Source organism: Myotis daubentonii, chromosome 1, assembly GCF_963259705.1.
Source record: "Myotis daubentonii chromosome 1, mMyoDau2.1, whole genome shotgun sequence".
Classification (NCBI taxonomy): Eukaryota; Metazoa; Chordata; class Mammalia; order Chiroptera; family Vespertilionidae; genus Myotis; species Myotis daubentonii.
The window spans coordinates 117,837,073-117,850,695 of record NC_081840.1 but is presented as its reverse complement, the minus strand read 5'-3'; the positions used below and the strand labels follow the sequence as shown (position 1 = coordinate 117,850,695).

At 36.3% G+C, this 13,623-nt stretch overlaps 1 protein-coding gene and 1 pseudogene across 1 annotated transcript in view; one reads left to right on the top strand and one right to left on the bottom strand.

Annotated features, from left to right (window-relative positions):
* Positions 1-13,623, bottom strand: part of MDGA2 (MAM domain containing glycosylphosphatidylinositol anchor 2) — a 951,352-nt gene that overhangs the window by 475,596 nt on the left and 462,133 nt on the right.
* LOC132228253 (lupus La protein homolog) lies at positions 6,862-11,897 on the top strand (annotated as a pseudogene).

The following is a 13,623-nucleotide window of genomic DNA, read 5'->3' as shown; positions in this document are numbered from 1 at the left end:
AGCCAGAGCTTGTAAGCTCAGTTCATGGTGCCAGCCTTTTAAGAGGAGCACTTGGGTCTCTAGCAGCCTGTATGTCACTCAGCCTCAATCCACACTTGTTTTTACAGTCTGTAGTACTTACTGCGTGCAGTGACTTCTTTCCCCAGCTCTGGGACCCTGGGCTGAGGGTCTGGTGTAGATCTGGGACTCCTTGCTCCTCCAGGTGGCCTCCAAAGAGGCGATCTCCCTCCCAATTAAAAAAGTGGCACACCCAGGTGCCAGACCAGCCTGTCCCGCGCCTTCACACTCCTACCAGTGTCAATGCGCTTTCTTCTTTACTTCTCTAGTTTACCTTTCTTCATTACCTCTTTACCTCCTCTTTGTATCAAATTTGGAAGTGCTTCCACTCACCAGCTGTCTTGTGGTTCTGGATGATAGTTGTTCTGTATTTTTGTTATAATTTTGATGTGGTTGTGGGAGGTAGCAAGTACAGGCGTTTACCTAGCTGCCATCTTGGTTCCTCTTCAAAACATAAATTCCTTGCTCCTCCCTGTCCTGAGCCCCCAGCCCCCAATTGAAAGATGATGTCTATGAGGGGTTTTTTTTTTCATTGTTGTTGGTGTTCTTTGTTTTGCTCATTTTTTTTTTCTGCTAAAGGCGAAGCATACACCTAATTATTGTTGCAAACTAAATATGGTCCTAAATGCTTTAACATATATCCTTTAACATGTAAGATTTAAACATGAGACAACATATTTTTTGACATTCTTTAAGGAAAACTATGGATCACAGAAAGAGAAAACAAACCACCTCTACCAGAAAGTAAAGCATATCTATGTGTAGGGTTATGATTCACCTCAGAAAAGTTCTGAGTTTGTTTTAATGCCCAAATGAGTGAGTGATTAAATTCCGCTAATTCTACTCCAATTATGTAAATTATTATAAATTACTTTGAGGATCCCCTGTAAGATATTTAAACATGAACACCAGGATATAAAAGAATTTATATTTTCAACAAGAGTTATCTGATTGGCCTTAGTTGAATATAATTACAAACCTTTTGATTGGACACTGCATCCAAAATAATTTGTAGACAATAAATTATTCCCTTAATGTTATAACTTTCAAATATTTTGATCATTTTTATTATATTTCATCAATTTATTTGTTGATTACTAATGTTGATTATGATGCTTATTGATTTCCCACTGTGCAGTTTATCATTGTATTGCCATGCAATACACAGTGATAACAGCAATAATAATCTATATATATAAAAGGATAATATGCAAAGTGTCTCCCCCCCCACCCCCCCCCGGGAGTTGGACCAGGAGACCGGGAGTTCTATCACTCACTATGACATGTGCTGACCACCAGAGGTCAGCACGGAACGAAGGAAGGCCCCAGCAAGCAGCCGAAGGCCCCAATCAGCCCTGATCACTGTCCAGGCCTAGGGACCCTACCCATGCACGAATTTTGTACACCAGGCCTCTAGTGATAATATAAATAATAATAACCTTTTTAACATTTAATCTGTAGTGTACAGAGAGGATTCACTGTGTTAAAGGATACAAAGTTTCATGAACATTAAAAATTTATTGAGTACAAAATCCATGCCATGAACTGTGCTAAGTATTTTCATATGCAATAGCTCATTTCATCATTATTAAAATTCTTTGTACTTTTATTTCCCTCACTTTGTACCTGAGGAAACACATATAAAGAAGAGTAAGTTACTTTTTCAAAATCACAATAAACTAAATGGTAAAAGCTGGGATGAAAATTAAGATCTTCCAAAGAGTGCCCAGTCTTGCTTGGTATTTTATTTTATAACCCAAATATCCAGTAAGTTACACAATTATAGGAGTCTTTTGTTTTTATCCTTCTCTGAATCTCTCAGCAATTCTGTTTATTCAACTTCTAAAACATATCCTAATCTAACTATTTTGCAACATCTCAATTGATATCATCCCAATCTAGGCCACTATTATCATCTCACCTGAAATGCATCAATAGCCTCTTAAATGTTGCTTTGTTTTAATATTTTTTCCTAATGTGGTCCATTTTTCTTAAAAGAAAAATAATAATATTATTAAACACAATAAAAATATATTAATTATAATCTTGCTTAGAAGATTTCCCATAACTCCTACCTATTTATTAAGCTTCAAAGTGCCTACAGCACATTTTGTTTTCATATATATTTGTTTTTCTGTTCATGAATGAAAGAAATATTGGGCTTTGCCTATTATGACTCACTGGCCATGTAGTATATATGCTATATCTTAGGTATTGTTACACATGAAGAAACTATCATACAAGTCATGGCTATTTTCTATCAGTAAAATAATGGCTACCATGAGTGAACATCACTTGTTCATTTTTTCCACACAAATTGCACCAAGATATTTCAGTTCCCATGAACCATTAAGACTTCCATACTTGCATAGAAACCACTTTGCAGTTGTTTGGAAATAAAACAATATCACTCAAGATAAGACAGCATATACTTATTTAAAAAAAAAAAAACAGTTCAGGCTAAAAAACACAAGATTTAAAGCAGAATACCTGGGTTCAATTTTTATCTACATCCATGTATTAGTAGGGTATCTTAACAAGTATTTTAACTTTTAAGTTAGTTCCACTTAGTACCTAACTCATAATGAGGGAGATTTTCCTTGTAATTACTCTTATTAATTTCATTATTGTTAATATTATTATTTTATTTCATTGGTAATTGGGAGGAAATGGATTATTAGAAATAAAAGAAGTCATTATAGTGCCCAGAGCCATGTTTCAGCACTGTCACTGTCAGTCCCGATTTATAAAACAGATAGCGCCATGCCTTACTTGATCAGACCCTGTTACACATAAAGAGAAAGAGGAGAGAGAGTACTTTGATGAAAAGTAAAGACAAATATTAGAAAATTTAGAATCCTAAATATAAGAGGTTCATGAAGTATAAAAACATTGTTAAAATATGATATTCTTATAATAAATAACAAATTTTCAAGTTTATTGAGGCAGACCACTTTCAGAATGGAATAGAGTTGTAAAATATTTCATTGTGGAAAGTATCAATATTTTCACATAAAATACAATGACAATATACATACGCAGGTCCTGTCTCAAAAAATAACCATAAAACATTAAATCACAATTGTGCACAGTTTTTATTTCAGAGAGGAAGGGAGAAAGAGAGATAGAAACATCAATGATGAGAGAGAATCATTGATTGGCTGCCTCCTGCACACACCTACTGGGTATCGAGCCCACAACCCAGGCATGTGCCCTGACTGGGAATTGAACCCTAACCTCCTGGTTCATAGGTTGACACTCAACCACGGAGCCACACTGTCTGGGCTGTGCACATTTTTATTAACGTGGGTTAGCTACTCATTCTTTCATAATCTAGTGAGCTAGTGTTAGCACTAACAGACTAAAATTATCTATGGACAAAATATGTAGAATGAAGAAAGTTTAACTTGGCATTCTTAATGTATATCTAACCTAAAAGGGGAGCCAGAAAAATGTGAACATACCCAAATCACTAAGCCTCCAACTTAACTTATATTAATCAACTTACAGGTATTCATATGATAACTGTCCTTAATTAGATAAGATGTCAACTGGATTCAGGAATATATAATTTGCAGTGCTTGTATTGGTTTAGTATATAAGATTTTAAAGTCTTCCAACACTGTACTAAAACATTTCAGTAAAGTCATACTACTTTCTTTCAAAAAAATAAAAGAAAAGAAAGAAAATTTAATCTGTTAACCCACTGTGCTTTTCCTCCAAATTGAGACATAACATCATTATTCCACTTTAGTGATAAAACATCAGTGTTAACAGGAGCACAGTTTGGAAGTGACAACTGAATCCAAAGCTAAATGGATATCAAATGCTAAACATATCTGTTAGGATACAGATATGCTTAGATTAGCAAAAGGGTAAGAAGAAGGACAAGGTGAGAGTGACATCTCAATAAAGGAAGAAAATAACATTCATATTAATTTTGCAAGAAAACACTTCTAACAAGAATATCTTATGAAAAACAGAAATGTCTGAAATAGGAAAAATCTAACATACAGTCAATATTTCACTCAATACTTCTTTGGCAGCTTTATATTATGAAATTGAGAAAATAACTTGCTATTCAATCTCAGCCACCTGTGGATAATGTTCGTGAAAATTAAAGATAAATGTCTTCTATTTACAAAACAATTAAGAGATTAAAAAACTCATATTGGCACAGTAGAACCCTACTGCCTAAGAGATATGATGCCTGTGTACTTCCAAGTGATTTGATTGTGTTGTGTCTTATTTCCCATTATATATATATATATATATATATATATATATATATATATATATATATATATATATATTCACATTGTAGCATGTGACAAGATTTCCTTCTTTTTTTAGGATTAAATAATATTTCATTTTGTTTATCCATTCATCTGTTGATGGACATGAGTTCTTTCACTTCTTATAAATAATGCTATTATGAACATGGGTGTGCAAATATCTCGTTGAGAACTGGCTTTAAAATTATTTTGAATATACACCCAGATGTGGAATTTCTGGATTACATAGTAATTCTTTTTTAATTTTTTGAAGAATCTTCATACTGTTTTTCATAGCAGCTGTATCATTTTATATTCTTTTCAGACCTTTCAGATATCATCTCTCACATTCTTAACAGCTCACACCAGTCCAACCCCACTGACCTTTCCTCATTAATTATTAGTGTGATCTTGCAAATGGCCAAGTCAAAAATGAAAAAAATGCTCAAAGTCATTAATCATCAGGGAAATGCTAATTAAAACCACAGTGAGATATCACCTCAGTTCTATCAGAATGGCTCTCATCAAAAAAAATCAACAAACAACAAGTGCTGATGAGAATGTGGAGAAAAGGGAACACTAGTTCACTGCTGGTGGGAATGCAGATTGGTGCAGCCACTTGGAAAACAGTATGGAGTTTCCTCAAAATGCTAAAAATGGAACTTCCATTTGATCCAGTGTTCCCACTTTGGGAATATATCCTAAAAACCCCAAAATACCAATCAGAAAGAATATATGCACCCCTATGTTCATAGCAACATTACTACAATAGCTAAGATTTGGAAACAGCCCAAATGCCCATCAGTAGATGAATGGATTAAAAAAGCTTTGGGACATTTACACAAAGGAATTCTGGGCAGCTGTAAAGAAGAGGGATCTCTTATCCTTTGGGACAGCATGGATGGACCTGGAAAATATTATGCTAAGTGAAATAAGCCAATCTGAGAAAGACAAATATCACATAACCTCACTTATTTGTGGAATCTAATGAACAAAAGGAATTGACCAACAAAACAAGACCTGAAGCATGGAGGCATGGAAGAGACTGACATAACTTAATGTGGGGTTGGGTGGACAAGAAGAGATAAACCAAAGAACTTATATACTTACTAGAGGCCCGGTGCACAGATTTGTGCACCAGTGGGGTCCGTCAGCTTTGCCTGCAGTAATTGGGCTGAAACAGGCAGTCCAATGTCCCCTGCCACTCCTGCCTGCCATTCCTGCTCATCCCAGCCCTGCTGCGCCTGCCACAGACTCACACCCAGTCAGTCCTGATAGGGAGAGGGTCACGCCGAGAGCCCTGCCTCTGGTGCCTGTAGGTCAGCTGAGCAGTGCTTCTACTGTGGGAGCACACTGACCACCAGGGGGCAGCTCCTGCTTTAAGTGTTTGCCCCCTGGAGGTCATTGTGCATCATAGCGATGGGTCAACCAGTCGTTTGGTCATTCGGTCACTTAGGCTTTTATATATATAGACTAGAGGCTCGATGCATGAAATTTGTGCAAGGGGCTTGGCCCTTGCAGCCGCAGCAGCTTGCCTTGGTCCTCGCAGCCCCAGTTTTATCTGGAAGGTCGTTGGATGGACGTCCGGAAGGTCATCCGGCTTTCCGGTCTAATTAACATAATATGCTATTATTATTATAGAAGGTATGCATAGCCCATGTAATGAGCAGTAGAGTAGTAAAGAGCTGGGGGTGAGGGGGGGGGCAGGTAGGACCTGGGAGGAGTTCGGTAAAAGTGGGTGAGAAATGGGGGAGATAGCTGTAATACTATTAACAATAAAATATATTAACAAATAATTAGTGTGATCTTATCTCAGTAATCTTGTCCTTGTTGTTTTCTCTTTCAGAAATATTTGCCACACTCCTATACTTCTTTCAGGTATTTATTCAAATATCAGCTTTTCATTGCAATTTTCCCAAAACATTTTATTGAAACTTAAATTATCTTGGACTGCTTCTTTCAACTCTCCCATCTACTACTCTTACATTTTACTTATATATTTGCCCATGGTCTGTGTCCCCTTTTCAGAATGTCCATAAGAACAGGAATTTTTTGTCTTCTCATTCACTGCTGGTATCTCCAGTGCCTGAAATTGTGCCTGGTACATAGAGTTGCTCAATGAAATTGTTGTAACGATTGAACCCCAAGCTATTAGCAGTTATCTAAACTAACTGCATAATTAATCCATTATAGTTCTTCAAGAATTTCACTAAGAAACAGCCACATAGCCTGAGAAGAGAGGAAGGACACGGACACCTGGGAACCAAAACAAGAACCCGAAGTCATATCAGATCAATGCTTTCCAAAGAGTGTTACATAGAATTGTGGCCTTTAAGTATTTATTTCCCACATATCCCCTAAAATACTTCTGAAAAACAAGGTAACCCTCACATATTTTTTTGGTTAACATCTAACATTATTCTCATAGTTTAATTGCAAAGAAGCATTGTAACTACTAACGTTAGAAAATAACATGGTCACACCATTTTTTAAAAATATATCCATCGATTGTGAAGAATTAAAAGTGTACATGTTAAAAGGTGAGTTTTATGACATATGAATTATATCTTATTTCAAAATGTTTGACATGAAAAAAGAAAAAGAAAAGAAAGCAGGTATATTGGCCCTTTCTCTAAAGTTAAAATTTCCCCCTTTCTAATAACTACTTTTAACAATAACATCTTTGTTATTGTACAATTAATAAGACCTATTCTTTTAGATGAGATGGAAAAAGTTTTGTAACTTTTTTTATTATTAAAAGGTTGCAGCGTTTAAAAAAATTGATCTATAGAATATACAACAATGTGATACTCAATATAATCTAGTAAAAATTTAAAAACATGCTCATCTTTAATAGTAAAATTTTACATAATGTCTTTTTGTCCTTAAATCATGTTTCACTCTACTTTTCTCCACAGAATTTTATCTTGAGGTATTATGTTTAAATTCTTGAAAGTCATTTACTGATTAATATTTTATAATGTCTATGTGAGTATATTTGAAGCTGAGATTGAAGTTATTCTTTGAGTCATCACTAAAAGTATGTTAGTACATAATTGATATAAACAATATAAATATGTCACGTTTTTTTGAAAAGTATTTATTGGAAATTCATCTTTTAATTCATCTTTTAATTAGATGAGCGGGACTATTTTTCCCCAATTAACTCATGTATACCGAATGATCATGACATTGTTAGAATAAAACTAAGATTTCACATTACTCATTTCTATTTTTCATTTTCCTAATTAAAAACTGAGAAACTTGTTCACATAAATAAGAATATGGGAAGTATAATTCTTTGAAATTCTTCCAAGCTTTGGGAAGACTATCTTATAGTGCTATGCTACATCATCACAAATTATTTCCAGTAGCCTGTGCACTGACAACTCTATTAGGTCCCTCTTCAATTTTATTGAAAGCATAAAGAATTGAAAACCACCCTAGTTGCAAAAGAATTTGCTGCCCAAATATAAGTCATTCACTTTTTCAATAACAAAATAATTTCCATTTGTTTGGTGTCCTGGAAGTCTTTTTCACCTTGAGGTAATGCACCAATAAAGATTTAAAGTAGTTAACTATATCGTGTGTTTTTTCTCTTTTGTAAAAAAGGGTAACAGTGATTATCATGGGTCGGGGGAAATAGCTTAAATCCCACCAACCTTTCCTCAAGCATATCAACTTTAGGAAAGTATACACATAGAGATTAAAATATTAAGGTTAATTTCACTCTATCCTACTCACAGGCCCTCATTTGAAGGTTGTCCCTTATAAAAACAGGGGTGGCTCATAAATGAGGGCCTTAAAATATTTAACAAGGTAGACATATTTCACAATGTTGCTTTTTCCTTCCACTTGTAAGAGATTTACAATATTAATAGTTCTCCGGTGAGGAAACCTGTTTGCTTTTCTTAAAGTCAGGCTTTCTAAGTCACATTTGAACAAAAGACCCTATTCCCTTGTAGTAATATTTGACAAGTCACAGAATTAATAATCTGGTGGTAATGTTTAACAGTATGCTAAATGTTGCTACTGAAAGACATATATTTACCAAGTAGGAAGTTTGAGAAAAAAAATGGCATTAGAAATAAGCCTCTGGCATAAGAAAGTGAATTCTGACAACTACAGAATCTGAGAGAGTACAGAAGGGCACGGGAGCTGAGAAGGATACTGCATTTACAGGACAGAAAAGGGCCTAGTTTAAGAAATATGGGGGAAGGGAGAGGACTCAATGTCACCACCAAGTTATATAAGTGAGTGACAAGATTTTCTAAATTCTAGGACACTCATACATATTCAACAGATAAGCTGCTGCTGATAATAGAGTGTTCTTTCTTCTGGAAAGTGGGGGTGGGAGCCTAGACAGAAAATAACTCTGCATCTCCAGAGATAAAGGGAGAAAATTCTTTCAGCCTCAACTGGTGTGAGGTGGAAAAAGATAACTTAGGGAGAAAAGAATCCCATGGCCCCAAATATAATCCTACTAGAGTCCCGATGCACAAAATTTGTGCACTGGGGTGGGGGGGCCTCGGCCTGGCCTACACCCTCTCCAATCTAGGACCCCTTGGGAGATGTCTGACTGCCTCTCACAATCTGGGACCGCTGCCTCCTAAATGCTCGCCTGCCTGCCTGCCTGCCTGCCTGATTGCCCCTAACTGCTTCCCTGATCTCCCCTAACTGCCTCTGCCTTGCCCTGCACCCGGGACCCAGGATTCCCTTCTCTGGCCAGTTGCTGGCACCCAGACCCGGGGTTCCCTCCCTCTGGCTGGCTTCAGGCACCCAGGACCTAGGCCGGCTTTGCCCAGTCCAGCTGCAGCCACAGGGGATCGTAGGCATGAGGCTTTGCCTGGGCCACAGCTGCAGGCACTGTCACCCGGGACCGTGAGGCATCAGTTTGTCCCTCTCCTGGCCGCAACCTGGCTGGTCCCCATTCCTCTCTCCCCAGTGTTGAGTGTCTGAGCCATTATGATGTGATGGCATGAGGGCGTGACTTCTATTTGCATATTAGCTCTTTATTATATAGGATGTGGACAGATGAATTCATATCTAAGATTTATACATATATATATATATATATATATATATATATATATATATATATATATATAAATCACATCAGCTTTCTCTCAGAGATTGCGTAGAACTATAATTAAATTTTGTGTGTTCAATGCAGTGCACATATTTTTCGGAAAGACTCACACAAGAGATGTAAAAGAGGACAGTCAGGCTTTAAACAGAAGGTGATATCTTTACTGAGACCCTAGGTAGCAGAAACGGAAGTCACCCAAGACATAGAGCATAGGATGTATCTAGGAACCATCTCATAAAAAGCTTCCTTGAATATTTCTTTCTTCTCAATACTCAGAGTGTAGTTTTAAAAACAGTTTAGAAACATTATAGAAATCATTGCAAAGATAAGTAAAAGAGAAAAACAACATAGAAAATACCTAGAGTGAATAAATACAAGTGAAAAAACTAAAACTTGTCAGGCCAGTCAGAGGCACAGGGAAGATGAGAGGCTGCAGCCGCCTGGTGATCCTGAGGCCCGCTCTGCGGCGTGGGCACCTTAAAGATAGCCACATGGACGAGAACTCAATGCTCCAGAGGCCAACATCTGTCATAAAATTAAACATTTTTTTGGCGATTTCAATTTGCCACAGGACAGATTTTTAAAGGAACAAATCAAACTGGATGAAAGCTGGGTACCTTTGGAGCTAATGATAAAATTCAATAGGTTAAACCATCTAACAACAGACTTTAACATAAAACATTGAGCAAATCAAAGGCAGAACTCGTGGGAATGAGTGAAGATGTGACTAAAATCAGAAAGTTTCCAAACAAACTCCCTCTGAAGTGACTGATGAGTATAAAAATCATGTAAAAAACAGATCTGTTTATGTTAAAGACTTCTCTGCTGATGCAACCCTTGATGACATAAAAGAATGGTTAGGCCTGACTGGTGTGGCTCAGTGCTTGAGCATTGACCTATGAACCAAGAGGCTGCCTCTTAGATTTCTGGTGAGGGCATATGCCCAGGTTGTGGTCCCCAGTAGGGGGCGTGATGGAGGCAGCCAATAGATGTTTCTCTCTCGTGGATGTTTCTATCTCGCTATCTTCCCTTCCTCTTTCTCTAAAACCAATAAAAACAACAACAAAAAAGAATGGTCATAAGATAAAGGTCAAGTACTAAATATTCAGATGAGAAGAACATTGCACAAAGCATTTAAGGCAAGGATGTCAAACTCAAAGGTTAACATGGGCCAAATAAGCAAGGTTTAAGTTTATGTAGGCCGCAAAAAAACAAAAGCTTCAATTTTCATAGAAACATAGGTTTATTTCAATAGAGATATGCTGAAAACAAAGGGCTGAAATAAATGAGTAATCATCAGCATAAAATAATAGAACATTTTAATAAAAATTAATTTTTTTCTTGAACATTAACTTACCAGACACTGAATAACTGCACAAATGAATAGGTGTAATACAAATAAACCTATTTTCCTTGTTCTCCAAAAGCGAAATATTTCCTGTTGCACACACCAAACAAGTCAGTACAAGACTAATGATGTGGCAATCGGCTGCTAAAATACTCGCTACTGGTATTAAAGGAGAGAAATGGTGCACCTGCACATAAGGCGCATAAGGGAAATGAATGCAACACGATTATAGTAATCAGTCATTAGCGAACATTGTAGTTTGTTATTAATAATTATGTATAACAAGATATTGTAAAAATTAAGTTACAAAATTCTGATTAAAACGTTTCTTACATACTGTTATATTGGCTGGGCTGCACGTGGCCAGTGAGCTGGGAGTTTGGCATGCTTGATTTAAGGGATCAGTGTTTGCTGTGTCCTATTGTTCTGAATCTCTAAAAAGTTTGTGGGAACCCCTGGACAAAAGTACAAACACACAGATCTGCTAATACTTTTTGAGGAAGATTACTTTGCAATAATGATAATTAATAATAATAATAAATAAGCAAAATAAAGTGAAAGCTAAATTGTAAACTACACAAGAGCAATGAGAAAAATAAAAGTTAGCAGAAAATGCTGAAATGAAATAGCTAAAAGAAAAGGTTGGCTGCTTGCTGAAATTGGCGGGGGGGGCGGGGCGGGGGGGGGGTCGGGGGGACCCTAGATGATCAGATCTGAAGAGAAGACACACAGGTATTTCACATGGTGAAATATAATGGAAGATTTTTGTCAGAGGAGCAAAAGAGGAAATAATTCTACTTACAGAAAAAGCTAAGGAAGCACGGGGTACTGAAAATGCAAGCAATGGTAACCTACAATTAAAGAACAAAGAAATGACATGAGAAGTACTAGATAAAGGTGTGAAAAAGAATCATAGGAGCATATCATAAAGAATCAACAAGAATCCCTAAACAAATGGAAGACAAAAGGCCACAGATTTAAAGGAAAAGGAAAGGGGAAGAAAGCTGCCCAAACTGGATCTGCTAAAGGAAAAGTACAGTTTCAGGGCAAGAAAACAAAAGTTAATAGTGATGATGAACATAATGAAAATGGTGCAGAACAAACAGACAAAACAGCAGAAAACAGATAATGGTGTCAGAGACCAGTAGTTTACTGAAAACATTTTTTCTTCATTTGAATTAGGTTTTCAGCTGCTTTTGTCTTTGGAGGCTTTGAAAAAAGCAAACACACACACACACACACACACACACACAAGAATTTGGTCTGTTTCAATGTCCACTTTTAAGAAAGAAAATTTTGTTCTTTAACTTGTCTTTTTGGTTACTCAAATGAAATTTTTTTAATGTACCGTTCTGTGTTATTACAGATGATTCAAATATCATCAGATTCTTGTACTAAATTGCCTTTGTAATATGAGAATGCATTAGTACAAATTAATAAAATATATACTATATAAAAAAGTAAACATTATCTATTTAACCCCTGTTTAGATGAGCATCCTTCTTGGGGTTCTCTGAACAAACATTTGACAAAACTGGACTGAGCCTGAACAAATCATCAACTGAGGATTGAAAATAAACCCCACTGAATCAACTCCTCATTCAAACTTAACTTTTCAAGGCCCCTTTTGAACAAAATTCTAGGGTCAGTCCATGGAGTTCCTAAAGAATGCAAATGCCAGAAATGACTTAAATGTGAATCCAAGAGACAGACTTATGTTTAACTTTAATATCAGTTACTATGGCAACCAATGGGCTATTTAAAGTTATTAGCATTCTAGCCCACTGAGTTAATAATATAGACAGGAATAACATAAAAGTTGAGCAAAAGCAAATTGCTTTAATGTCACATCACATAGCAATGACAGTGAAAGCTGTGCAAGTTTAAGAAGGTTCAGAAGGTTTGGAGAAACACAGTTTACAGGACAAATCAATCAGCAATTCTAAGAATTTGTAGCACAATATCGTGTCTCTTACCTGTCATGTTCTTCAAGCTTTCTAAAATTCTAAGTGCAGGTTTTAAACAAAGGAATTAAGTCAAATTGGAATAGACACATTGATCTTTAGCCAAAATCTTTTATAACTACATAGTCTCCATCTTACTAACTATTCCTTCTTTCATCTCACGTACACAATCAAGAATGGAATATAAAGTTAACTCTGAGATACCCAGAAGATTTTAATGAGGATAAAGGTAATGCAATAAGGAAGAAAGGATCAAGTATCATGAACTGCTGTTTAAAAGATTCAACTGCTAAAAGCAGCAAAGAATGATATCTCATAAGATGTGCAAACAGATGGCTTATGTCACTGTATCACATAAGTATGGAGACTAGAACTAAAATAGCCCAAGTAATATTTTCATTAACAAGAAGCCAAATACAGTAGCAAAAACACCTTTAGGAAGAATCTTACTTCAAAAAAAAAATGTTTTTCCTCCTTACAGTTGGTGGTATTTTCTGAATTACTCTTGGTCTGTTGCATATGTTTAAGCATCCAGGTGCTTGCCATGCTCAGGAGAAAGAAATTAACCTCTCTCCTTGCATGAGGCCTCCTTGACTTATGAGCCCACATGTGATGGAGATAAAGGAGAGAAAACTGAACAAGAAATGTAGGACAGTGTTATACTGCATAATCTTGTGGGGAATTTTTTTGCACATTAAACAAACTGACTGGAGAATTCTCTCATCTTTTAATTAGTTATGAAGAAAGGGACACTCATCAACTTTGGGGACAGTAAATGTTGCCAGAGTGACCTTATCATTTTTAAAGGTGATGTCAGAAAATTGCTTCAAGAACGTGTGCACATCTGGTGGTGGATATCTGTGAGCTGTGATTACCCACAGACATGTCAAC